General features: G+C 40.6%; 1 protein-coding gene across 3 annotated transcripts in view; it reads left to right on the plus strand.

Annotated features, from left to right (window-relative positions):
* The first annotated feature begins 250 nt into the window (after positions 1 to 250).
* b3gat1a (beta-1,3-glucuronyltransferase 1 (glucuronosyltransferase P) a) overlaps positions 251 to 26134 on the plus strand; it is an 88325-nt gene continuing 62441 nt past the window's right edge. The window contains exon 1 of one of the 3 annotated variants that reach the window (XM_042222543.1): positions 251 to 863. The gene's annotated coding sequence lies outside the window, so the exon portion shown is untranslated. The remainder of the gene's footprint in view (positions 864 to 26134) is intronic. The other 2 variants (XM_005927271.3, XM_005927273.3) reach the window with 2 other exon arrangements.

The raw sequence follows: 26134 nt of genomic DNA on the forward strand, positions 1-26134 counted from the left end.
CGGTCTGCCTCTTACTCAGGGTAAGTAAAGTGGCAAACAAGACTTATCAGTGTACTTTTTCCCACTCTTTTTATTTTGCTCAGCATCTTTTTCCCTCCTGTTTCACTATTGCCCTTTCCCTCCTGCTTCTGAGCAGCTCCTCATTTCCTTCTTTCCTCACCCCCTCTCGTGCTCCTTTCATTGCTGCAGCCCACCCTGCTCCAAGCTTTAATGGTACATGCCATTAGAAAGCCCGTCTCTGGAAGGGAGGAGGGGGGAGGGTGGTCTCAGCCTCAGCTAAGAGGCTACTTTAGTCTCCCAACATAAGCACATTCACAGATGTCCCTGAACGGGCAGAGTCTCCTCACCCATCACGACAGAGCAGCCCGCTCCTGTGTGAAGCGACGAGCCGTGGACAGAGAGGAACGCAGAGGGATAAAAAGCGAGGTAGTGAGAACGAGGGCGGGAGGGAGAGCAGGAGAAAGAAGAGGTGAAGAGCCACAGAGCAAAAAGAAATACATCGCTGTCACTCTGACGTCTCCCCCCCGTGCTCCCTGTTTTGGTGTGAATGCAAGAAGAGGAGAAGGGGGGAAAGGGGGAGGAAAATAAATCCCGGGAGCTTGAGTCGACTCTTTGCTTTATATTCCCATCCTTTTTTTCCTTTCTTTCTTTTTTTTTTCTATCTCCATCATCCAAGGCATGACGGCGAGTTTCAGCTGGCACTGCAGAATATAAGAAAGGGATGTTTTTTGAATGCCGCTTCTCTTCTGACAAGGGACAAGGAAGAGCGAAAGAGGGACAATAAACAGGATTTCTAGATTGATTGGGAGTCCCTATGCCGTATGCACTGGAATAGCAGGGTTGCTCTGAAGTCTTTCAATGAGGTAAAAAAATAAAAATAAAAATAAGATTATCTTTCTGTTTTCTGTGCGCCCGATTGGCTGTCATGGTCAGATATACATCTGAGAGGCACTTGAAAGCATGCACGTAGAAGCTTGACAGAGATAAACCCATTTCCATGCCGATCAGGTCTGGAACAGCAGTAGGGAGATTGCCATCTTTGTCCCTGGGTCGCCGTGAACAGCGGCACGCTGGAAGTGAGAGGGAGAATCTATTCGTGTTGCATGCCGCAGAGAGGCAGTGTGAGCAGGCTTTCTCTCTCAGGAGAAGAGTCTCGGTCGCCCTGATGAAAGGAATTGCTGATAATCCTCATGATGAGCATTTGAGTGCTGAAAGAGCAGAAGGGCAAGGAGAGATTTTCTCTCAACCAGAAGTGCCGCCACACACGGTCTGACTGGAATTTAGAGTCAGCTGGCAAATGGAAACATAAATTTACTGTGTGTATATATATATATATGTATATATATATATATATAGATAGATAGATAGATAGATACATAGATATAGATAGATAGATATAGATATTAAAAGGTCTAGTGAACAATATACATCCCCCATGAAGAGTATAAAAGAAGAGTTGGTAATGGAACAAGATGCTGTTTTCAAAAAAGCAAAGTCCAAGCACTTTCACTTGTTACCCTGGGGAGCTATACACTCCCTTCTAGACAGAAAATAACAACTTGTCCACACCACTGAACAAAAAAAGAGCATTGGCTTGAGAAAAGGGAAGCTTGAGTTAACTGGGCTGTATGTTCTTTTTTGTGACACCCAGCCAGGAAACTCCCAGCTCTTTGAGAAAAGATGTAACACTTGCTCTCTCGGCCAGCACAGGTGCTCGACAAACATGTGCATGCAGAGAATAACTGTACTGTATGTATGCTGTTATTATATATTGTGGGTCTGGGTGATGATTGTGATTATTAGATGTTTGTGTGTGTACATAATTTGAAAGGTGCAGAAAATAGTGCTCCATCATGGGGAAGAGGGAAAGAGAGTGCAAATTTGGAGTGTGTATTGGTAATATCAATATTGCAGGGTTCAGTGCTTACTTACATGTGTTTGCTGCAGGTTAGCTGGGAGTTCTTAGCCTACTAACAGAAGTGGAAAATCTTGCGCCATGTGGTTACAGGTCTGGAGGTCTGGGCTGTAGTCCTGAGTCCTTAGTCATGTGTCAAGACACATCAAGTTGTGTCATCCTCACACCCATCATGAATTCATTCATATTGGGCAAATATGCTTTCTCTCAGGCTCATATTAAAAACAAAAAACAAAAAAGTGACAGATTCGAAGAAATAAACAGTCCAAAATAAGTTGTTACACTTTGCTCCCTGTCTGATTTGGTGGAGTAATTTTTATAGTCTTTTTTTCAGCTAAGTGGTGTATTTATGTGCATTTGCAACATTAAATGAGAAATGAACCCAAAGCTGTGGTCGCTCAAAGGACAGTGTTTCTATTAGCCATGCTTAGACATACAGTTACAACACGGAAATATAGGCAAGTGTCTAGCTCTGTTTCTCCACTTAATCTGTGTCACTGTCTGCATACATGACTGCAGCAACACCTGGTGCCTCTCTTTCCATTTTGTACAGTACGGTGGGCTAATGCTCACATGCAGTGAACCTGTGCATATTTGCTCCCAGCTGTTTCTCACACGGGTGTCGGGATGCTCGTGTAGCGCACATCTCCCTGACTGTGTATATATGAAGTCTCAGCTCAGTCTGGCAATGTCAGCAAATAGCATCCGTATCTCATTTATGGAAGCGGACGGCTTGTCATTTCGGTCTGTGTTCAAGGTTGCCCCCTCTTTGGCCACACAATACACAAAGCGCTCAGAGGCCAGAAATAAACACAAACACAGCCACCTTCCACCTGCCACCATAGCTCATGGTTTACAGGACAGACCAGAACAGAGTCAGATAGGTATTACAAATCTACTCCTGGATTTATTTCCTATTTTTTTTATAAAAAACCTTTTACCACAATTACATATAAATCAAAATTATTTTTGTTCTGTGACGCTATAAAGCCAAAATATTAATATTTTCCCTGACTATCCAGTTTCCTTTATAGCAGTAATAGAATGGCCTGAAAGCCTCTTTTTCTCACCGTCTTCCAGAAGGTTGTAAAACCTTCTATGTAGAGTGCTAATTGGTAATGTAAACACTCAAATTTCTTTATTAGTAAACCTTTTCACTGGATAATAAACCTTGAAATGTTCAGAAATAAATGTCAGGAGCTCAGAAACAAAGGTTTTGAAATCCATATCACCAAACTTAGCCGTCTCCACACAATGGCCCTCATTTACTAACAGTGCGTATGCACAAATCTGTGCGTAAATGGTGCATACAAACATTTCCATGCAGACATTAGCAAATGATTACAGCAGCATATTATCACATTTTTAACAGCACTGCTTTAATGTAAAGCAGCAGCAGATTTTTTTTAAACAGTGAGGACTTCAGAATAAAAGTCACTATAATTAACATATAATACACTATAGCGCCACTATCCACAATCTTAAAGAGGTGCAGGTGTTGAATGTCCATGTGGAATACACATGTTCATCAGCAGCAGCTCAGCAGCATTTCACACCTCATTGCGCGGCGTAATAATATGTATGAAACCTGACAAGACGGAGGGATTAGACTTTGAACAAATGTTTTGAGAGCTATTGAGATGAAACCGCGGAGGTTCAGAAACAGAGAGCACCACGTGGGTGGATGCCAAGCAAGTCTACCTACACTGAGAGCTTGCAGATAAAGGTTTTGGAGCTGGACAACTTTCATTTATGTTTGATGTCTGTTGGGAGTGTGTTGTAGGTTTCTCTTTGAAGGTAACCAAGCTCCTCTGAAGATTCAGTCATGGAGCTGCCCAGCCTTGGGCAACAGAGGGGTAAAGCAGTACGTGACAGTACATTGTCTTTATCACAAAGGACAGTGTATATGGCTTAACAAAGTCTAAAGCAGCCAGTATGTGTCTGTACAGAGTAGTATACTGTTCCCCATAAATCTCAATGATCATGAAAATAAAATAGATGAAAAAAGTCAGACTGTTTGCCAGAAGGCTTTGTCACCTCTGCTTGCAAATATCACACACTGTCGTGAGCAAATACAACACCAAAATGTGTGCCTGTATTTCACATTTACATTGAAAAATGAAACTGCCTCAAAGTACTAGTATTACACCAGAAAGTGATGTTTATTACTTATGAATGGTGAAGAAGAAACTGACTTTCTGCCTATTTTTATGAAAAACACCTGTTAATTCCTTTCATTCATTTTGTGCCCCCCTGCATCAACACCAATTATCCACTTTATTAAAACATTATTTTGCACCAGGAACAGAGAGTGTGTTGATTTTTTTTTTTTTTTTTAATCCATCTTTATCTTCCACCCCTGTCTCTAAGTGTTCATGGTGAGAAAGCTGGGTAAGGATGAATGGAAGACAGATGAGATTTAGACTTGATTCAAGGTTCTTTGTTATATAAATATTTGTTTCTTAGCACGGTATGTAAAAGCTCAGTCTGGGCAACAGTGTCAAAAGCTGAACTTTTAATTGTATGAAAACAAATGATGGCACGGTCTGAATATGGCCCAAGGCAGTAGGTGGGGAGGGCGGGCTAAAAAACATGCCCTTTGTAATGAACAAGCATAGAAGCGAAGTAAAAGCAAAATGACAACTAAAAACAATCTGTTGGGCCTTGCAGCAGTGTTGTTGTACCTCAGCGGATTACACTCCACGGGGCACTTAAAATCTGTCTGGCTGCCCATTAAGACAGCCACTATCCTGGCTCATTAATGTCCTGCAGAGGAATTAGAATAAACGGTGCTCTACAGACTCACGTTGGCAGAGGCTCTCTGCCTTCTCTCCAGCAGCTTTTCTCCCTCCAGGGACAGCAGTTGTTTGCCCGCGGTACACCAGAGTAGCTTGGAGTGACCAGCAACACCAAATAATTAGATGCTCCACTCCTCCAAATGGCTGTAGCTGTTGAATTCATCCTGACTTGTTACAGCTATTTCAGGGACGATGCCAAATATAATCACTGTGTAGGATACCAACACTCACTTCAATGGGAAAATTGGGTTTGAAAAGCAAAGATTATAAGAAGAGGTTGGAATCTTGAAAGTAGCGAGCGATGACGCTCATAATCAAGTGCATTAAAGTCAAAGGAAAAGAGTGCCTGGAGGGGGACTAGATTAAGTTCTTCTTGTTTTTTGTTTTTCTGAGCAAGTTTTAGCATTTTTTAACAAGTGTTTAAATCTCCTGAAAGGTTATTGCTTCATAGCTTCTTACTTCTTACTTTTAAATTGCAGTTATGAACAAAAAAAAGGGGGAAAAATATATTAGATACCATAATTTGTCGGGTGGAAACCATTGCATCCTGTCAAATACATCACTATTCCTCAGGCCAAGGGAGGAGACCCTCAGCTTTGGTTGTTCTTTTTGTTGCTGCTGCCATGTTCTTACGTTATAAATGCATCCCGCCACTAGATGCCTCGTTCACTAAATCAATGTCAAATGAAAATAAATCAGGTTTTTTTTCTTCTTCTTCTTTTTCATTTTAAACCAACAAAAGAAAATCAATGTGTCAGTTCAATAAACTACACAAGTATGTTTCTCTTCTTGCCGTATTGCCGCGGGGAAATGAATTCAAATTTTTCAACGAAAAATAAAAGAAAGAAAGAAATGTGACATTTTACCAGCTTCAGCTAACGTGTTTATTTCGCATACGCTGAACAAGTTGGTCTGATCATTAATCAAATGAGCAACGGGGATTTGCTGCTTTGGCTTGTAATGCTGTTTACCGGTTTAATCAGTAATGCTGCACGATTCAAATAAGTTTACCCTTTTTCTTAATTATTTTGTTCTTGTATAATCTCATTATGTGTATTTGTGGCTAACCATAGTCCCTGGGGGAAGTTCTGCTGTTTTAGAAAAAAAAGAAGGGAGAGAAGCTATTAGAGACAGCTGGCAGTGTGGTATCAGTTGTGTTCACATTCATCGGGCATGCTGTAGATTAGGAGCAGAGATGCTACCGGAGGCATATCGTATGTGCAGTCGCATACTCTATGCACAGGCACACAAAGCCACACACAGTCTACAATATCTGCAAGCACAAACAATAAAGCTTTCCCTCCCTCTATTGTCGAATCCTATTCTGCTAAATAGTGACCAAGTATAGGGTGGAAAACACTTTTTTTTTTATCCCTTTTCTTCTCTGTCTCAATCCATCTTAATATACTTTCATTGGGTGCATAAGCGAGGAGGGAGAGCCTCTTTGTGTCCTTCATGGCAAAATGAGCTTAACCTATAATCAGCGTGGTGGAGATGGCAGTATCGCGGGCAGCGTTCGGCCCAGAGGTGGGAGCTTTTGCATGAAGCCAGCTGTGAGGCTATAGTATAGTTCCCTGCCTTAACAGTAGGTGTCTGAGATCAGGGGGGGCTGAGATGATCATTTCACATGATGACAGGGGTTTTCCCTTATCACGAACATGTCCACACAATGATAATGTGACCTGACAGTGCTGGTGATCACTGTGGGCGAGGTCTGTTGGTGCTGGTTAGAATGGAGTATTTCCAAGGGTCTACGCAGGCATCACACAAACACACACACACATAACATGAAGTTTTGAATATGTTATGCGTGTGCCAACTTGGAGATCATTCCTGATGTTTTTTGTGTTTTTTTTAGTAAGGAGTCTGTTCACAGCTATCAACACCAAATATAAATGTCTGACTGAGTCTTCTTTGGCTTTTTTTGTGCGTTTGTTTCTTTGTTGTTGTTGTTTTTTTCTTTATCCGCCTGATAAAAATCCAGCTCCTACTTGTGGTTGCAGCTGTTTATACTTACAAATTAAGCAACAGTGATGGCGAGCACACAGCACAATAACATATTCCCAGGCACAAACGAGCTCTCTCAATTACCCTCTCGAGAAAATTCTAGAGGCTTTGACGTAAATCCCTCAGCTTTAACTGCAATAAGCATCCGTCCACCTCTCCAGGGGGAAAGGATCACCTTTTGAACATGCTGAGAGATTATTGCAGTGAACACATGGACACATTTATGAACCTCAGCCAGCTGCAGCCAACAAATGCAATGCAATGAAAAAAAGTGGTCTACCCATGAAAAAGAGATTGTGCTATTTCTCAGAAGCAGTATGAATAAAGAATGTGCTTCATATAATCAATATTGGTACGGTATTTATAGAACGACGTCTATTCAGCATAAAACTTCTAATTGACTACTAATTGACATAATGGATGGGTAATAATATGAGTAAAGCTGACAGCTGAGACATGGCATAGACTAATTTGCTTTCTGCTTAACCCTGATTAACTGCTCACCTCAAAGCGGGCTTACACCAAAAAAGAAAAGGCATCTTTCTAAGCTGATTAGGATGTATTTTGACCTCTTACATGTTACATTGTTAAACACGCCTTGCAGGTAAACTGACATTTTGATGGAGGTTTTTCCTCTGATTCTCTGAGTTTTCCACTGATCTTTACTTTGTAATGCAAAAACAGTTTGTTTTCAACAAGTCAGCAACTTTGGTTATTCTTGTTTTGTTGTAGGTGGATTCTATACTCAGTCTGTGTTCCCATCTGTGGCCAGATCTGTGATCTTTGAAGGTGTTCAGCTTCATCCAGAATAACTCCTGATATCTCACCTTTGTTACCAGGAGCCAAGACTAGCATCTTGCACTTTTCTTTCGTGGTGCATTGTGTAAATATTGAGATGCTATGCACTCGACAAAAAATAAATAAATTGCTCTTTGGTAAGCAGGTCCTTGATGTGTTTTGAGAAATCATTGTTAGAATTAACGATGGTGCTAGACGTGAGAATTCATCAGTAGCATCTCATTTGTGCTGAGCTCCATTCATAATGTTATTAAGAAACTGGATGTTTGACAGACAGAGACTGTGTTTCTCTATCATGTTATTGACTCACCTGAGACCAGTCGCAGCAGATGGTTGCCTGTCTCTGAGCCTGGTTCTACTGAAGGTTTCTTCCTGTTAGAAGGGTGTTTTTCCTTCCCACTGTTGCCAGGTACTTGCCCATATTTGGTCGTCTGATTGCTGAGGCTTTCTTACCATCACTGTGGGCTCTTTACCTTACAACATAATGCACCTTCGAGTGACTATTGTTGCTATGTGACTATTTGGTGCTATGTAAATAAAAGTGAATTCAACTGACTTGACGTGTTGCCAGTTAAACTAATAAGCTACACCACCTATTTTTACAGACATTTTTTGGTCCCTGTCGCAACTTTTTTGAGACGGACCGCTGCCATCAAACTTAAAAATGGCCTTATCGTTTTCTCAACAAAATAAATTCTCTCAGCTTAAACATTTAATATGTTTTATGAGTTTCATTTTAAGTGAAATATAGGCTTTATGAGATTTGCAAATGTCAATCTATTGTCACTTCCATACCAATGTTTTTGGAATTGGGCTTGAAAATATAAACACTTAATATTCACTAAGTAAAAAATAAAATAAAATAAATCTTTGAGTCACGCTGTTGTGATTGGCAAATACTTTCCTTAAACTACACCCCTGCAGATTCTGTTCACAGAAGGCGGCCATATTAACACCTGCCAAAGCAGAGCTACAGTTCCTGCCACAGTACATGGAGCTGGTCTCCAGGACCACATTTTGCAATGACACACACACAGACAGACTTACAAGGTGAGAACAATGCCAGCCTCACTACTGCAGTTCATAATAAACTGACTGACCCTTTGAGGGCGTGCATGAGATTCTGTCTCTCTGTCACAGTTCACAGTGTAAGCTGCAGTTGTGGACCTTTGCAAAAACCAGCTTAGTGTGAAATAAGAAGAAATGCCAGGCTATTAGTGCGTCAATTTTCTAAATGATTTTCTAAATGATTTTCTAGATCTGAGACCAATCGGATTTACTAATCTATCCCATGAAAACACTATTTAAAACCATGACATTCTTGTGTTTTTTGTATTTTTTATCTTTTTTTTCTTTTTTTTTCATTTTATCCACCAGTGCTGGATGTGCTGAACTCATTTTCTGCCATGGCGCAATCATCCTCGTCACACAGTATGAAATAGGATTGGCACAGTGAGGCCTGTCTGGTTTTCCTATTCAGAGTTACTCGAGCTAATGTATGCAGCAGTTGTGACTGTTTTGACTTAGTGAGACGGATAAACACTCCTTTACAACAGGGAATTGCTCTAGATTAAATATTAATGAATGTTTCTTCCGTGTGTGAGAAATTTACATATGAAGACCAGCAATATCAAGCAAGATGGACCAAAAGTGATTAAATTTATCGTTTTTGATTTCACTGTTAAATTAGGTTTGTTATGATGGACCTTTAGAGGAACTAATTGAAAATATGCCCACTTTAAGAAGTCGGGGTGACATGAGTGAGAGGAAGAAGGATTTCATGTTCCAAAAAAACACTTCCTTATGCATAACGAGGAGTGAGACATGACAGGCCTCAACTAGCCTGTTGTTATTGTTCTAGTTGACGTGACTGCGTGGCATTTCATGTGCAGTGGGTGCCAATTACATCCCACTGGCAATCAATGCAAAGTGTCCCCGCTGCCGCTGATATACTATTAAAATGTGGGTTTGAACCACTTTAGTAAGTTTACTTTGCGTATGAAATATCGTCTCTGTTGTTGCTTTTGGCATCTGTGGATGAGAGGCCCGCTTTGAGGTGACGTGCTTTTTGCGACTAATTGTTACGATCAAGTTAAAGTCAAAATTTGAAAAGGACGAGCTGACCCGTTGGAGCGTCTTTTCATTTATCACCTTCTCTGCTCTGGGCTTCAATTTTTGAGTTTAATAAGAGCAGGGAGCAGCAAGTCTGACCGGCGTTAATTTGCTAAGCTTCTCAGCTATAAGAGTTAATTACCGTGAACAAACTGTGAAATACAGATACAAAATAAAGAGCTTAAACTGTTCATGCTTGTAATCATTTCCATAATCATTTCATAAGTGTTAAGTCTCTCTGCCAAAGAAGACTGGCACATTATGAAACGCGTGGACTTCAACGACAGCAGGCTTTCAAGGTCTATATTTCAGAACATGGAGAACGTCGACAGATGCCGAGTCTAATTTCTCTGTACTTAATGCTAACTAAGTTGTAGTTTTTATTTGCAGTCCTGAGGGCTGCTGCGTGGTGCCCCTTAGGCTACAGCTACAGAGCTTGTCCGTACCATCTGACTGCAGATATGATGGCCATGAATATTATCATTATCACTTAAAACATATCCAGAAATTACTAGAGCAGAAACTGAGCAATGACTTGTGCAGTCATGGTGCACAATTTGCACTTTATTTCAGCATGGGCATTCATGGCACTTCATAGCATGGCCTTGATGTTCATTTTACTGTAAGGTCAGCATTTAAAAGGCACAATCTGTAATATAACTATGGGAACCACTTATAATGCATTTCCATGCTGCTTTTGGATGATCACTAAAAGCAGCTGGGCTTTGAGACATTATAATCACAGACAATGTGAAAAAAGTGGACTGAAAGGGTAGCTGGAATTAATGTCATATATGGATTGTTACAATTTTCAGTAGAAAATGAGGGTCTATTGAAAAATAAACATATCCTAATGCATCTTTGTCACTGACCTGACCTGAGAGTAATGCATTGCAGGGTGGAACACACTGTCATCTACTTCAAGTTTAGCCGTCTCCCTGTAAGGCAGGTGATTTCTGAATGACTTATCCAGTTGTGTTCTTAACAGATCAATAGAGCAGTGCACTGAGGGACCTATTATACTGTTTCCTCTTTAGATTCCAGCGCAGTTTGAGAGGATCTCAATGAGAATGAATCAGCATTGTAGTCCTTTTTGTTCCCGTGAGAGACTCTGAGAAATATCTTATTCATGTCTACCTCATCTTTGCAAAAGTACAGGGGGAATGGAGCAAAAGAATGCTAGACAAGCTTTCTGTAAATTGTTACTGTGTAGATAAAGTGGTAGTTGCATTAAATGCCATCTAGGTATCTCTGACAGCGTAATAATTGTTTGTGCTGCCTGATGACGCACCCGTGTGAACGTGCGGTGTGTCCAAAATGCTGCGCGCTGATCAAAGTGGCTGTGTGAACATTTTCAAACGTGGAACTTGATGCCCGGCCTCAGGCGGAGCCCAGCTGGAACCCGCCTCAGCTATGTGGTGTCCAGTAATCTCGCATCTGTTCTCCTGATACGATTTATGTACACAAATCTATATGGGAATGTCTGTTTCTACTATTCATATATGTTAAATTAGCAGTAAACTGTGGTATAATGTGCTCTCATTAAGCATAGCAAATTTAATTTTAGCTCAGTGTCTTTGTTATTGAATGAAAACAACACTAGGCAACATGAAAGCTCATCATTGCAGCAACACAAATGCACCCGCAGCGAGCACCTTATCAGTTAAAGTGAGTCTGTGTGTATGCATATCCTTTGTTTTTTACTTCCATAGACACAAATTCTGTAATTTGAATGAATGCCAATAGGCTGTGCGTGGCTACAAGCTGCTCAGTTTAGCATTATTGGTAGGCGCAACTGAACAGAACAATGTTCACACTGATGGAAGGAGTCGAGTTATAATATGCAGTGGGTTGGAGGCCCGAAACGAATGCCCTTGTGTGATTGATTACGCGCTACAAGCTAATGAGATAAACAGAGCCTGAATCGATTCAGCCGAGGTGGAATCATGCCAGAGGGGCATATGCAGCCATGTGCAATGACTCTATTGACACGCTCATATTCAAAGGATCGGTGAAAGAAACCAAGCTCCAGTTTCAGCTGAGAAGAGAGCTGAGAAGAGAGCTGTGTCCTCTTCCACTGCACGGAGCTGCTTTATACCCAGCACTGCAATAAGGGTTATTGTGGTCAATTCAAACACTCACGATGAGATCTGACAAGCTAGATACTTACTGCTAAACAACCACTGTTAAGAAAACCTTTTTTCAAAAACAGACAAGAAAATGGCATTGTAACAGGCCACCTAGAATTAGCAGATGGCAGAGAATCTTCTACTTTAGATGGTGACAAAGCCTAACAGCAGTTTACAAGTGTGAACAACCATCAGCATGGGAACTATTTTCTGTAGCTGCTGCAGTTTTGGCTCATTGGCCAGTGATAGATATTCCAACTACTGAGGTTGACCAATTAAAGCTTTATGTTTCAACAAGACAACTAGGGGAGGATAAAAACGGCTGGGCCGGGCACCTGTGAGTGCCTTTCCAGGAGCTAAATGCTGAGCGTGTTTAAGGCGGTGAATTAGAAACATTGAGTCCAGAGACAAACTACTTCATATAATTGTGGTCACGCGTGAGATACTTTGTAAGGTTCAAAAGAAGCTAAATACTTGTTTGTCCCACTCCCTGGGGCTTGACCTTACACACCAAAATCCAACATGAGTTGTATTTTTCCATGTTGCATCTTAATTTCTATCAGCACGGACAGCGTTTGAAACACAGATCGAGCATGGTGGATTTTAAGCCTTTTCACGCTCTCCGATAAGCACGACTGCAGGGAAATACGACCAAACTCCTAGAAGGGCATTCACAGGGGGCGTGTTCACTTGACTGCTTTACGATTGTGTCACTCAAAGTCTTGTCTGCACACTAGAGGACACGAGGGGGAGATTCATCAGTCACCGAAAATAGGGAGTGGAAGATAAAGTACAGTAGAGTATGGCATTATTAACTTTTTTTTGCAGAGGACAAAGGGGACGGGTGTGCCAGTGTCTACGTGCCTCCAAAGGCTTAGAGGGAAAACACAAAATTTCATCAGTGTCCAAGTGCATAAAAATTAATTTGTTGTAGTGTCTGATGATAAGCCTTTAGGCAGGAAGGCAGCAGAGTGGCAGGGTTGTTACAATTCCTACACAGATGAACAGTTCAAAGAGAGAGGCTTTTTCATTTGCGTCCAGACTTTCCCCATGAGACTGACATTTCCTTTTGCCGCAAAAGATCATCTGTGTGTTTGTGTTTGGAGGTGCATTATCGTTAAAGGCTTAACATATATGTTTATGTGGCCTGTACAGTACACTTTAGAAAGGCAGGATCTCCTACATTAAACGAGGCTTAATCATTAAAAGTTAAATATGTGAAAGTGTTAAGTAGCTTAAGCATCATCACAAATGATTCTTGTTTTTTTGTTTTTTTTTTGCTCAGTCCTACATTTAAAACAGTGAACTCATATATAGCAACTGTAAAGTATAATACTGTTTAAACTGTAATCCTGTAGCAAGCTCTTCATTCAATTTCAAAGAAGTGTTTTTATGTTAAGTCTAGAAGGCACAGCTTAAATCTACGAGTTATGTAAGAAGCCCAAGCTTCAGCTAAAGGAATCACGTGCTCTTTGTACTTTAGAAAAATGATGTAGTACACATCTCCTTCAAAAGACGCTAAACTGGCTGATTCCACGGTTCAGTGGTTGTACGGTGCAGCAGCAACAGTGATGCTAATCACCACATGACTCATGGTGATTGGCAATGTTCGAGTGAGGCCTCGATGATGCTAAATTTGAGTATAGCAAAAATAAACAGGCTTCTGCACTACATTCAAAACTGGGAAATCAATATGGTTTCAGCCACGCCACACTGCAAATGAAAAGCATGCATGCCATGATAATGGATATGGATTCCTGCTTGTGTGGCTCATATTTCAGCACCATGCTGTGCTAAAAATCTTCATATTTAGCACTAAAGGAGATGGTTGATGGTTGTGCACAGGAGAGGAAGTGAATTTTTTTCTGGTGTGACCTCTTTTAGAATTACTGCCAAAAGAGCAGAGGAATAGTCACTTTGTGTGGCTGCAATATTCTTTTTAAGTAGACCTTTCCTTTAACCTATAACTGCTTAGCATATAGTACTGTAGGTGGGTTTAAAAGGCCACTGCCAGATCTGCCTGCTGCTGCTCTTATAATTAGTAGCGGTCAGAGGCCAGCACAGCAAACACAGAGTGGAGATGAACTTTTAGACGGCGGGTAAAATGCAGCAAGGTAGGCAAACATTACTGTATGCAGAAGAGACAGTGAGGAATCAAGGCAGAAAGAGCTACATTAGAATACATATCCTGCTGAGAGAAGTTCCATCACAGTCTTGGGATGTCTCACATTGTTTGTAACTACTAAGACACCTTGTCTGCATCAGGCGTCCTGGTGTGTCTTTCTGTTTGTGATCCTTTCATGACAGTGTGTTTGTGTGTCTCTCAGGGTCACAGCGTTGTATTCCAGATATATTTGCTTCGTGAACAAGTTGTGGGTTTTTCTGTGGCTCTCAAGGATGATGTTACCAAGGTGATTCTGTGGTTGTCACAGGAAATATTGTCCAGCCAAGATGAATCTGGTCATAAAGAAGATACAATTTTTATTTTTTTATATATTTCACTGGGAATCATCGGATCATCTAGGATCATGTTTTCATGGCTTTATAAACTCTTATGATTTCGATCAAAGCATATAGGCTCCATGATGTTAATGGGACGTGGGTGACTATAAACATAAGCCATCCCCACTTATATTTAACTGGCTTTAATCTAGGTATGTTTTCACATTCAGATTTTAATTTAAACATTTGGTTGAATACTTTCTTTATATTGTCTGCATATTCTCAGAAATTATCACTGAAAAGCAGTGTCTGTGTTGATGGACATTAAAAGGGTTACATGGCAAGCCTAGTTAGCCTGTGATGTTAGCTTGCATAAGCAGACTACACAGCTCTGACTAGAGCCCGGCTGATAAAGGATTTTGGAGACAAAAATCCAATATTCCGATATTTCTCTGACACCATTAGCCATTTATTTTATTTGCTCTACTCCACAGCTCGGATTAGCTGATTGTTGTTTGCCGCACTCCAAACACATGTTGCAGAGTGCCCTCTGATGGACAAACTATGCAACATCAACACTCCTAACATGTCTGAAGGGTGTTTCTCCCATTTCTTCTGCACTTTTTTATTTTAATTTATGGGCCTTTGCAGATGATAGATTGAGAAATAACTAATATTAGCAGACAATCTCGGGCTGCTGACAATTGTGTTGGGCCCCAGCTATGACATGAGTCAGACAGAGTTGATGATAACAGCCAAAATCACGCTATAATCAGTCAAGCAATAAAATTAACTCCATCCAGAGGCTTTTGTCACAATCCATTTTCTCTAAGATGTCCAAAAGCTGTAATATCATCCCTTGAATATTCTGCTTAATAGTTGCTGTAAAATTATAGCTTAGAAGCAGATATTCATATTCATTCACAGTCATTCTGATATGTATGAATGGTGGCTGAATATGCTGGTTTAACCTGGTCATCTCTTACTCTTACCCATTTATAATAATAATAATAATAATAATAATAATAATAATAATAATAATAATAATAATAATAATAATAATAATAATGCAAACATTGTCCTATACACTGTGCTGATAGGAATCAAACACATTCAGACACTGTTCTATAGTCAAATCTATGTTTAACAAAGACAAATCCACTATTTTACACATTTCATCCTTGTTTCTTTTTGGACCAAAAATTACAGCAGTGAAGTTCCACTTTCAAAATCTCATGAGCGCTCACTTCAGTGTAATTACATTTTTTCTCCATTTGTTAAGCTCTCTCAAACAAGAACAACATGCAAGAATGCTTTATCCCACTTTAGTTCATTGATTTCCGTTTTGAGTTAAACATCAGTGTGCTTTGTTTTGTGTTAGTTTAAAGAAAATCTATGCAGATGCAAAGTTGTAGTTTTCCTGCAGAGAATCTTATTAAAACAGGTGATCAGTGCTACTAAAGAATAAAAAAAAAAACACTTGAATAATAAAACTGCAAGCATTATGTCAAAAGCAGATAGCTTAACAGATTAAATAAACAGGCAATGGCTTCATGGGGATCTAAATAATATGGTTCGAAATAGACAGGCTTTGAGTGTGGTCTAAGGCGGTGATTACTTCAGCATCCAGATCGATCAAAATTGTCCAGATCACCAAAGTCATTTCCTGAACCAAGCAAAGGGGATGACAATTTGTTTTTTGGACCACACACGAGCAGATTTTTGTTAGTTTGTTTCGTTACTTGTTTGTGCCTGGCTTTCATCCTGAGCTTGTGTAATGAGTGATTAGGGAGGCCAAAAGGGCTAAATGTAAGAGGGTTTAACCCAGTGAAAAAAAGAAGAAAGGGTATCCTGCAAAGCCGCGTTAAGCTTCAGTTATCTGATAAACGCAGTGTGCCCAAAGTAGCTTCAAAAACCAGCTCCTCACTCGATTAAGAACAATGTAGTACTGTCCTAGCTCCATAAGGAAGGAACAAAAATAACAAACCAATCTTAGGAATACCTTGTGATTGTTGAAGTTTTATCGATTGGGTGTTAACCACTCAATCGATAAAACTCGCTCACATTTTCCTCCATTGTTGGCGGGTAGAAATAATTAGGAGTGTTAGGATCCAAACAAGATACATTTTTTCAGCAACATTGTAGCCTTGGTAAACAGCTGCCACACGCATAGACTGTGTTCACTTCTTAAAATATCAGGGGTTGTTCATGTCCACACAGAGTTGTGTATTTTTTCGGAGTTTTGATTTTCAAGTCGAAATTCAACACACAACTGACTTGGTTTAAATAATTTCCATCCTGACATTATTCCCTCTCTCGTTTAAACATAATTGCACCATCATGAATCACTTATACCTACAAAGAGCGATCAAAATATAACTAATAATAAAACTGAATTAGCTGGGAAATGTACACCTACATCTCAATCAAGGCAATAAAATTTAATAAGCCTTTGAAACCGCAAACAGTGGTTGAATCCAAACATATTGTACAAACATGGCAAGAGATTTCGTTAATCAAAATCCCCTGATGTCAAAAGGAAGAGGGGGTGAAGAAAAAAAATAAAAAGACAAAGACTGAAAATTTTCCTCTGGCTCAGATTAGCACACACAGCACGTAGGCCTACAGAGATACCAACACTGAGTTTTCTCACAACTGAATACTGACAGGAAATGTTAACTCAAACCTGTTTGCCCCAGGAAACATCTCAAGGTTAAGAGAAGCCATGCATGAGGTCTGTATTCTCTGAAAGAAGACCTGCGCCCTTAGACCACCTGAGCCATTTCTTTTTCTCTCCGAGGTACCAAAATACATCTCCATCCAGCTTTCCAATGTAACCAGTAGCCTCAATTTGTCTGCTTGGACCTCTGTTTTGCCTAAAGGCACTGAAGTTGATTAAAGAGACGGTGTCAGATATGAAGCACCTCTTGCAGACCGTTACCAGTTGGAGGCCAGAGTGCTCACGTGGGTGTTTTTTCACATGGAATCACCTTGACACAGCACCTCTGATATCACTGGGCCTTAACTCAATCTCACCATAGTATGGTGTTAGATGAAGCAGGCAATAAGCTGTGAGGATGAATGGACAAAAAGCAATACGCCCAAGCTCTATTACTGTTAATTGAACTGGAAAGGAAGAGGGATATGTTAGAAAGACAGGCAACAGGGAGAGAAAGAGATAGTACATGGGGGTAATATACAGAGAGAACCTCCAGTAATAGCAATCTTATCTCTAGGTGAACTTAAGGTATGCAAGAGGTTAATTCAGTGTCGCATCGGAGAGACGGGTCCATTACACCGTCTCATCTGAGATATAGAGGCATGATGGTATCGCTACCTATCTGGGAATAAAAGCCAATTTGTGTAGGGATTTAGAGGTAATTGTAGATGCATGAAATCCAAAATGACTTCTCGTGTGTTACCAGCTGAAAACAAATGTGCTTCAGAAGTTTCGGACTTACAAGCTGATGAAAATTAATCACTTTTTTCTCTTTGCTGTTTTATTAGCAAAGATTTATTAGCAGAGATTGTCATGCTTGCTGTCTATAGATTATGCATTAATCCAAATCCCATTTACAGTACAGACATTAATTTCCCAAAGGTGTCAGACACAAGTAACATTTTGCTCAGCAGCTCTGAAAGAGGAAGAGGAGACGGGACCGTCATTCGCTCTTCTCTGTTCCTGTGAGTGCAGACGTCTGATGGGTCAGGAATTCTGCAACAGCTGGGGCCACAAACACACAGGATATATTCTGCTCAGTCAAAGCTACCTGCGGCATGCGAGACTAAAGGACATCTACAGGTTCTGTATTTGCGTTATCTCAGAGCTCGTATTGCCTTCGTTGGTATTTTGAGCGACATTTCCTTGAGGTCATTCATTCCACTCAACATCTGATGTGTTTAGAGCTGCTCAAGGCTGAGCGAAGAAACAAATAATTTCACATTCAAGTGGCATGTTCTGATAAGCACCTGACAGAATTTCAAAAAACCCCAAACTAAACTGTCCACCATGATTGTTTTGCTGTTTTGTGATTTACAAATCACATTACATTATTCCTAAGCTGCGGGCTTCTTCTGGACTCCGCTATCCAACAACTGGAGACTGTCTCACTACGATGTCCAAGAGATGAGTCATCAGTGACATCAGCAAATGTATTACATTTAGGAATGAAAACGGGGTACTGTGTATGAAAATTGCTACAACTGCTGTAAACAGTACTTCTGTTACATCCTGTGAATTAAAGCTAACAGTGTGCACTTCAGCCACATCCTGATTGTTTGACAAAAATCCACTGTGGTTGGGTGGAGAGGCAAAAATTACAAAATGCATTGTAGCACTGCACAGTCTGATCATACTGGGAGTCAAATCCTTTGCTACATGAGTCTTCCAGACAAAAGTTGTCTGTCTTTAATGTTCCGCATCCAAAGAAGCTGGTGAATAGCAGCTTAAGGACAAATGCCCTCGCTCATTCATCAAAACCAGACAACCACTTCGTGCCCGGTGGCCCCAGTGACAGATGAAGACCAAAACATCTTCTGGGGGGCAAGAGCTTTGGCTATTTTTTTACATTTTTTTAAAATCCATATGTGCTTCCCCTGGCTGCTCCCTACGCTACGGGATTATAGAAAGCCTCTCTACATTTTGTCTTGAGCAATGAACTGCATGACAAATTGCTCTTTGCACTTTAAGCCGAGTTCAGTAGGGTCCCAAATTGGCATTTAAAAGTGTGCAGCGAGAATGAGACAGATGTGGCGGAAGCGGGCTGTGAAGACGCGTGGAGACGTAAATCACATTTTGTATTTGGAGGCGCGGGGAGGCAGCCATCAGGGAGAAGTGATTATATTTGAAGGCCGGTATCAACTGGAGTCTTCGCTGCATATTGTTAGAAGTCGGCTGAAATGGGAGGAGAGTGCGCTGGTCGGAAAGGAGAAAAGAAATTAACTCACATAGAAATATGGGATTCCACGTTTCTTTCAAAGCTCTGAAAAAGCCTTTGAAGAATGACTGCCTTTCTAAACAACCTAATTCACCTAGGCGCAGATAGATCTGAATTTTTACACTATCACTCAAAAGCATATATATTTATGCCCACAGAAAACAGCAAACTATATTGATTTGAGAGCTGAACCTAAAACGGTCTATTCTTACAGCTTCACAGAGCACATAAAGACACTCTGGCAAAAAGGAGAGTTTACAGCTTTCTTTAATGCTGCATAAATGTGGGACTGTCCAGAAATTAGATAGCAGCAGCAGTCGAGGTGATACACTCTTTGTAACAACAGCACTCCCTAAGTGCTCCACTCTGCAGAGGGCTGTCTAGCACATCGACATGGGTGGTGAGACCATAAAGACTGACTTCTATAATGTAAAGTTAAACAGCTGCTGTCATTATTAGGTGTGACTAACCAGTCTTTGCACAACAAACACAACAATAACAAGTTTGCAAATAGCAAAAATCTCCAACATGGTTAGCTTTAAATTAACATTAGCATCAGTAATTAGCTTTACATTTTGAATATCAATACAACTTGTATTGATGTTGGGGAAAAGCCTTAAACATAATTCTACCTGAAGTTGAGAAGACGGTGATAGGCGGAGCTAAAAAAAAAAAAAAAAAAAAATGACTTCAGATCTTATAGAAGTCTATAAAAAATGTATTTCTGCCCTGACCCTTTTTTAAACAAGACCAATGGATGATGTCACAGTAGGTATGTCCATCATCTGTCTACACTGTCTTGCCAAGCACATTTATAAATAAAGTAGCTTGATTACCTGAGCCTATGAAGACATAGAATCAAGAGCTGACAGAGTTGAAATAGTAAAACCTAATAACAGGTCAATTTAAATTTTACATAATTTATCAACACTGTCAGTTAGCTAATTAGCTAACCAACCTGCACTTATGATACCCATTTCTAGGGAGACTTTGTCACTTGTTAGTCTGCCCTATAGGATCATGTTGCAGCCATGCAGTAGTATAGCTACACAAGCCAGGCTTGTGAAACAGTTACTTTAATACTAGTATTTTGCAGTTCTTTTCCCAGTTACCTGAAGGCTTACAGCGGGTGAATTGCTGAGACTCAGTCACACAATGAGTTAAGAGACAAAAAAAAGAGGCTAAAAAGCTTCAGAGCGGCTGGCTTATAGTCTAATTCCCAGTTACTCTGGCACTATGGGTGACCCATTCACATTACTTGGTCATTTTATTCAGTGTCAGTATTAAAGCTTCTGATTGATGCGGGTTTAAATTCAAATATGAGGGCTAAAACTGGCTATTTTCTCTGGTTTCTCAAAGCCTGTGCTGATCAGCGTCCATTTAAATGTCAAGACAGCGGAGATGTGCATGAGCTATCTCTCCCGCTCACTCCTTCACACACACAAGGACCAAGGCAATCATGGGCTTACACACACATGCACACACTTTGTATTAGCTTAATTATGAACTGACTTTGACTCTGACTTTCATTTTGCAGCTTAAACCGCCCATGCCCCCAAATGCAAAGGAATCCATAAAACCCTTAAACTTCCCCGGATAATTCTTATCATCAGTGGCTCTGTGAAGTGTCTCGGTGTACTTTAGAGGATTTTTTTCGGCCACTGCATTTGTTTTATGAAGGCTGAGTTGCAAACTGTGTTTGGTTTGATGTTTGCATATGTTATTGATTTTTTTTCTGAGTGCTCAGGGTGGTAAATAATCACAGTGGATATATTGCTGCGCACGCAAGTTTAGCTTTGTTTACAGAGACAGAGCTGTTTAATTGCACTTTGTGCTTAGTGCTCAAAGCAGCTTGATATGGAAATTTATTGGATTTTCGAAATTTGTTCAGTATAATTGAATTTATTGCTTGGCTGTCTCTTGTTTAAAAGAGATTCTCAAGAAACTGCATTGCACTATGCAACGTATATATCTGCCTATTAGGTAAAACTTCTTAACTTTTAACTGATGTTAAAGCAGCAGTGATTATGACTCAGCCTGGAATCAGCCTAACGCTTTATAACATACAGCATTCATATTTTAAAGGGCTGTTTTGGAAACAAAACTATTCTACGACCACTTTTCACTTTGATTGAACTTAACTGAAAAATATAGCTAAAGAAATCTTTCTGATCCCACTGTTTCCTTTCTCTCAAAGAAAATTGTCATCTTGGTTTATTCGCCTTAACTTCCTGCAGACCTTCTCATTTTGACTGCTGTCGTCTTTGCAGTACCTCCTCGATGCTTTTGTTTTGTCTCTACATTTCACTCGCGCTCGGTCTGAAGACATTTTACAGACACGGGTTTAAAAATCAAAACTAACAATGTCTCCCTTATGGCTGCAGCAAGCAAATTGTGAAGCAGAAGGATGCTTCGGAAAAACAAATACATCGTATTAGGAGATGGGCTTTCCTTACCTGCTCATATATGGGTTTCTATTATGTGGAGCAGGCACAAAAATGTCAAAAAAATACACCAGTTTTCCCCTCTGAGGTCAGATAATAGATTAAGCTTGAGACCTCCACGCCCCCAACTTCAATGTCAGTCACTCCCACTGAGCCCAGCTTTTCGGTAGTAAGGAATTCTAAGTTTCTTACACACATTGCTGCAGTTCATCCTACCAATCATTTCATGAAGCCACTTTTTTTTCTTCCTCTTCTTCTTTTTTGCCTTAAGCAAGCGTTACACATGGTTGAGCATCTACAGGGAGCCGCGGTGAACCTGCCGTCTCAGTATGACAGGTTGGTTTCCAAATAGAGATAATTCCCAAAACCACTGAAGACATAACTGCATATATTTGCATGAATAAAGCAAACCTATAGATCTGTATGTACTATATGTGCACATATTGTGTGTAATATTCAGCAATCCTCTCACACACTGAAGGTAAGACGCTTAGCAGAAAGGTAATTGGATTTTGTGAGATTATCAGAACGGGCATCTCTCCCACCATTAATCCGCACAGTGAAATATGCAGATGAGAGTTTTTTATCTTTGCTAACATCTACAGTTTGTAAACAGATTCTTTACCTCTGAATTACATCAAACAAGCTCTTAAGAAAAGTCAGTCAGCAATTACACCACAATTCCTCCGGTGTCTGCAGCATGATCTGCCGTGTCAGCATATCCAACTCTTTGTTAGGACACTTGCAATTAGAAGAAGAACTTCTTAATGGTGAGAAATCCCATATTGCAAGCGAGATGGTCTCAGTGTCTTCGCGTCAACCAAGCTGACAGCGTGACAGCAATTAAGTGAAAAGAACAGAGAAACTAATACAGAGCCATTCTCCCATGTAGGGTCCTCAGGAACCTGGCAGAGGGAAGGTGTTTTCAGGACCAAATGATGGGCTGTTTGATAGGTTTGATCTGTCTGAGCTTGTCTCTAATGGCACACAGTCCAGCGCATGATGAGAGTGAATCAAATTAATTCACAGGAATCTGCAATTACAATAGGTTGTGGGTTTTTTTATGACTTGTTCAAAGATTATAGAGAGTTGGTTTGTTTTGAAATAACACAATGCGACTGATGTTTGCCACAGATGTCTTTGAAAGACTTTCCATAAACAGAGCCTGAGGGGAGCATAAAATGTGCTGGACTCTGCATTTTAAAAAGTTTTGGGGGTGAAACAGGCACAGGAGCCTCTCGCAGTCCTGTCGAATCAGCTCTCGGATAAATGAACTACCGTGACTCCCAATCTATCACTATAGATTCAGCCACATCCTTTCTGCAGAGCATGATGTTTGCTCTGCTCCCCGGTCAATGGATTGAAAATGCATCCTTCGCCAAGTGGCCACATCGCCGTATCAAATCAAGATGAAATGTCACTGTAGCTTAGAGCAGTGTCAACTCATGACACCCTCTGCAGTCACCAGCGATGTCTTCACGTTGTTGTGACTGAACGCGAAGCATTGTGTTATAGGAATGCAGAGGTCAAAATTCCCTGATCAAATGTGAAGTGCTGCCTGAGAGAGAGGAGTGTAGCAGACAGCGCTCTGTCAGTCCTGCTGACGGCAGACGGGGTGGATGCCTCGTCATTCCTGTGTTCTGATCTGACCTGTCAGTAGAGATTCGTGCAGTGAAAATCTTCTCTAGCCAGAAGTGCCTCCTCCCCCTTCTGACTCAAAGCTTGACCCGAATTAATAAGATGGATGGTTATAAATTGTTCTAAAACGCTTGAACCTGCCCATTAATGAGTTTGTGATGCTGCTCAGCTCCCACTGTTTGTCAGATGATGCAGTGAAGGAACTTTTAACCACGTTTTTATTATGGCGGGCAGTCTCTCTGGTTAATATTATGCAGCAGTACCGATCCAGCCAGAGTGTTCATGTTCTCCTTAATGCATGCCCTCTTACTTAAGCTTCCAGTTCAATGTGTACCGAAGCTCTTCAATTTCCCCAAGCCCTTGCAATTATGCAGACAAAAGAGTATGAGCCATGTGATTGTGTTCTACTGCAGAAGGTATATTACCTTTTTAAGGTGTCAACGAGAGTTCCTGAGGGAGAATATAATTGCAGCTTGGGCAGGATTCAATAGTTAGAGCATGTAAGAGGGATTTTCCTGGTGTTTGCCTGACTGCACCAGTGGCCACATTTGACTTCAGACTGTGAGTGCAGTTGTGGAGTGAAATATGTAGGTAACCTGATACATCATCAGAGGTCAGCGCTGCTGCAGAAGAATTCACAGGCCGAAGCAGAATCACTCTGCCCTGCCTTTTCATCTGGGACCATTATTGGGAAGAAATTTTGACATGCAAATTAAAATGTGAGTGTGCTTTTGTTACACTCTGATTCTGAAATCCAACAACGATGGAAACAAACAAAACTGCATGAAGGCATTCAGTAGCATCTTCACTGTCATTCTCACCAGTTAGAATAACAGATGTCACCTCCAGCAGATTACGTCAGCTCTTGCTATTTTACCTCTACTGTGTGGTAAGCCAACAATTAAATGATGAAAACTCTTGTCTGAGGGAATAAGCACTTTTCTGAGCCAGTTTTTTCTGTAGCTCCTTCTCGTGTCAGGGAAAAACAGATTGCATTGTGTAATTTTATGATGATTCATTCTTTGGATCAAGTTGGTTAGCATGCACATGTTTTCTCAAAAGTCAGATCACAGATATACAGATTAAAGCTGAACCAATCAGTCATTCATTTATGGGCTTCCATTTTCTACAGGGGATTTTGGCTTATTTTTGTCATCTCTTATTTTTCTCGAGCCAAATAAAAGCGCTACAAGTCACCAACACCACATGCACAGGTGAGAAGTCCAGTTCAGTGGCTCATATTAGCTGAGGTTAAGCCTAGCAAACTGCTAGTAGCTACAGCTTCCTGTGCTGCCAGCCAGCTGTCACTGTTTTAGGCCCATTCCACCCGCCATCATCGCCCTCGCAAATTGCGTTGAACACAGAAAGTGACGTCACATCCACCGCCGCAAGCCACGCGTTCACTATGCGGTTTCTGTCGTGCACCTCTCAATCAGTCAAGTGACACAGCTGAAAGGAACAGTGTATGAGCTTGCTGGGTTTCACTGCCATGATATTATACAGAGGGAGATGATGCAACAGTTTGAAAAGATGAAACTTTCTTGAAAAAACAACTGCAATTTCTTTACTTCCCATTTTGATTTCTTCTGCTTCTCTTATGGATGTTTTGCCTGAGTACTGACGCCTGTTATTCAAGACAATACTGCAGTGAGTACTGGTATAAATGGTGGCAACATCACTGTTCAGCAAAATAATTGTCCCATAAGTGCACATGTCCATCATGTATAACTCTAAGCCCTGATTATTAAGCTAAAGATCATCCCTGTATATTTGTCATATAGTAAACCTGTTCATTTCTGCTCAACAGTCTAGCATATTAACATGTAACTTTATTGGAATTGACCCACTTTCAGAGCCAAACTACAGCAGCTTTAAAATTGCAGGTTTATTTGCACTTTTTTAGCCCCTGCAAGTTGCTGCCCACATATTAACTCAACATAAAATATGTATGACATGTACATAACATACCTGTTATGCATCAAAAGATTTACTAAAGATATTTGGTTTCATTTTCAGTTTGTAAGATAAGTGTGCATAGGGTATTTGATTGGTTTTTATGACAAGCATCACTGTGATGCAACATCTTAACATTTGGCTCAAACCACTGAGATACCACCAAAGCTCTTAGCATGTTCCAGAGCTTTTGTGGATATGGGGCAAGTTATCTGAATATTAAATATACAAGCACAGTAACTTACTCTGAAGTGCGAGCGTACATGTCACAATCAAGACTGTCTCCTTTTGCAGCGTATCATTAACTTAAAAACTGTAACAATGTTCTCTGAAGCGCTGAAGAGAGCAGAGGTGTTTTTTTCCTTCACAGTAGTCACATGGAGTATGATACTGTGAAGGAACAAACTAAAGGAAAGAGAGTGATGAATATTTCAGGCGTCAGGCTTTTTGGCTTTCTGAAGTGACTGCTACAGCTATGATAAGAGAGCTCATAAACATTCAGCACGGGAGGGTGACTAAACTTAAAGCCATGGAGCATGTCATCGCCTTCAAAGTTTTCCAATGACCATTTACAATCTCACCTTTTTGTCAGTGCAATGCACGCAAGCAAAGATGATAGGCAAGGCTGCGGGGACACGCAATACAGTTACACAAGAGGGAAACTGAATCACTCCTTGACTGTTTCTTGAACCCTCACAGAAGTTGGAAATGACCCAGAAGGTTGAGTGACAAATGTGCAGATGAAAGCCATCTAGAGAAAGATAGAGCCGGCTTCACTTTTGGGAGTGAATGTGCTATTTACTGTAACGATACTGCACATGTGAGCACATGGCATATAATTCCCTCCAAGGGTAAAAGTCTAAAGGGATGAAGTACACAGCAGATTTGAGACTGGGGTCAAACAAAACATATTTATTTATTTACTGTCACTGAAATAGCTCTCATCAGTATTTGAAACATT

Source organism: Haplochromis burtoni, unplaced genomic scaffold (assembly GCF_018398535.1).
Source record: "Haplochromis burtoni strain Fernald_Lab_line unplaced genomic scaffold, NCSU_Asbu1 Contig_88, whole genome shotgun sequence".
Taxonomy (NCBI): Eukaryota; Metazoa; Chordata; class Actinopteri; order Cichliformes; family Cichlidae; genus Haplochromis; species Haplochromis burtoni.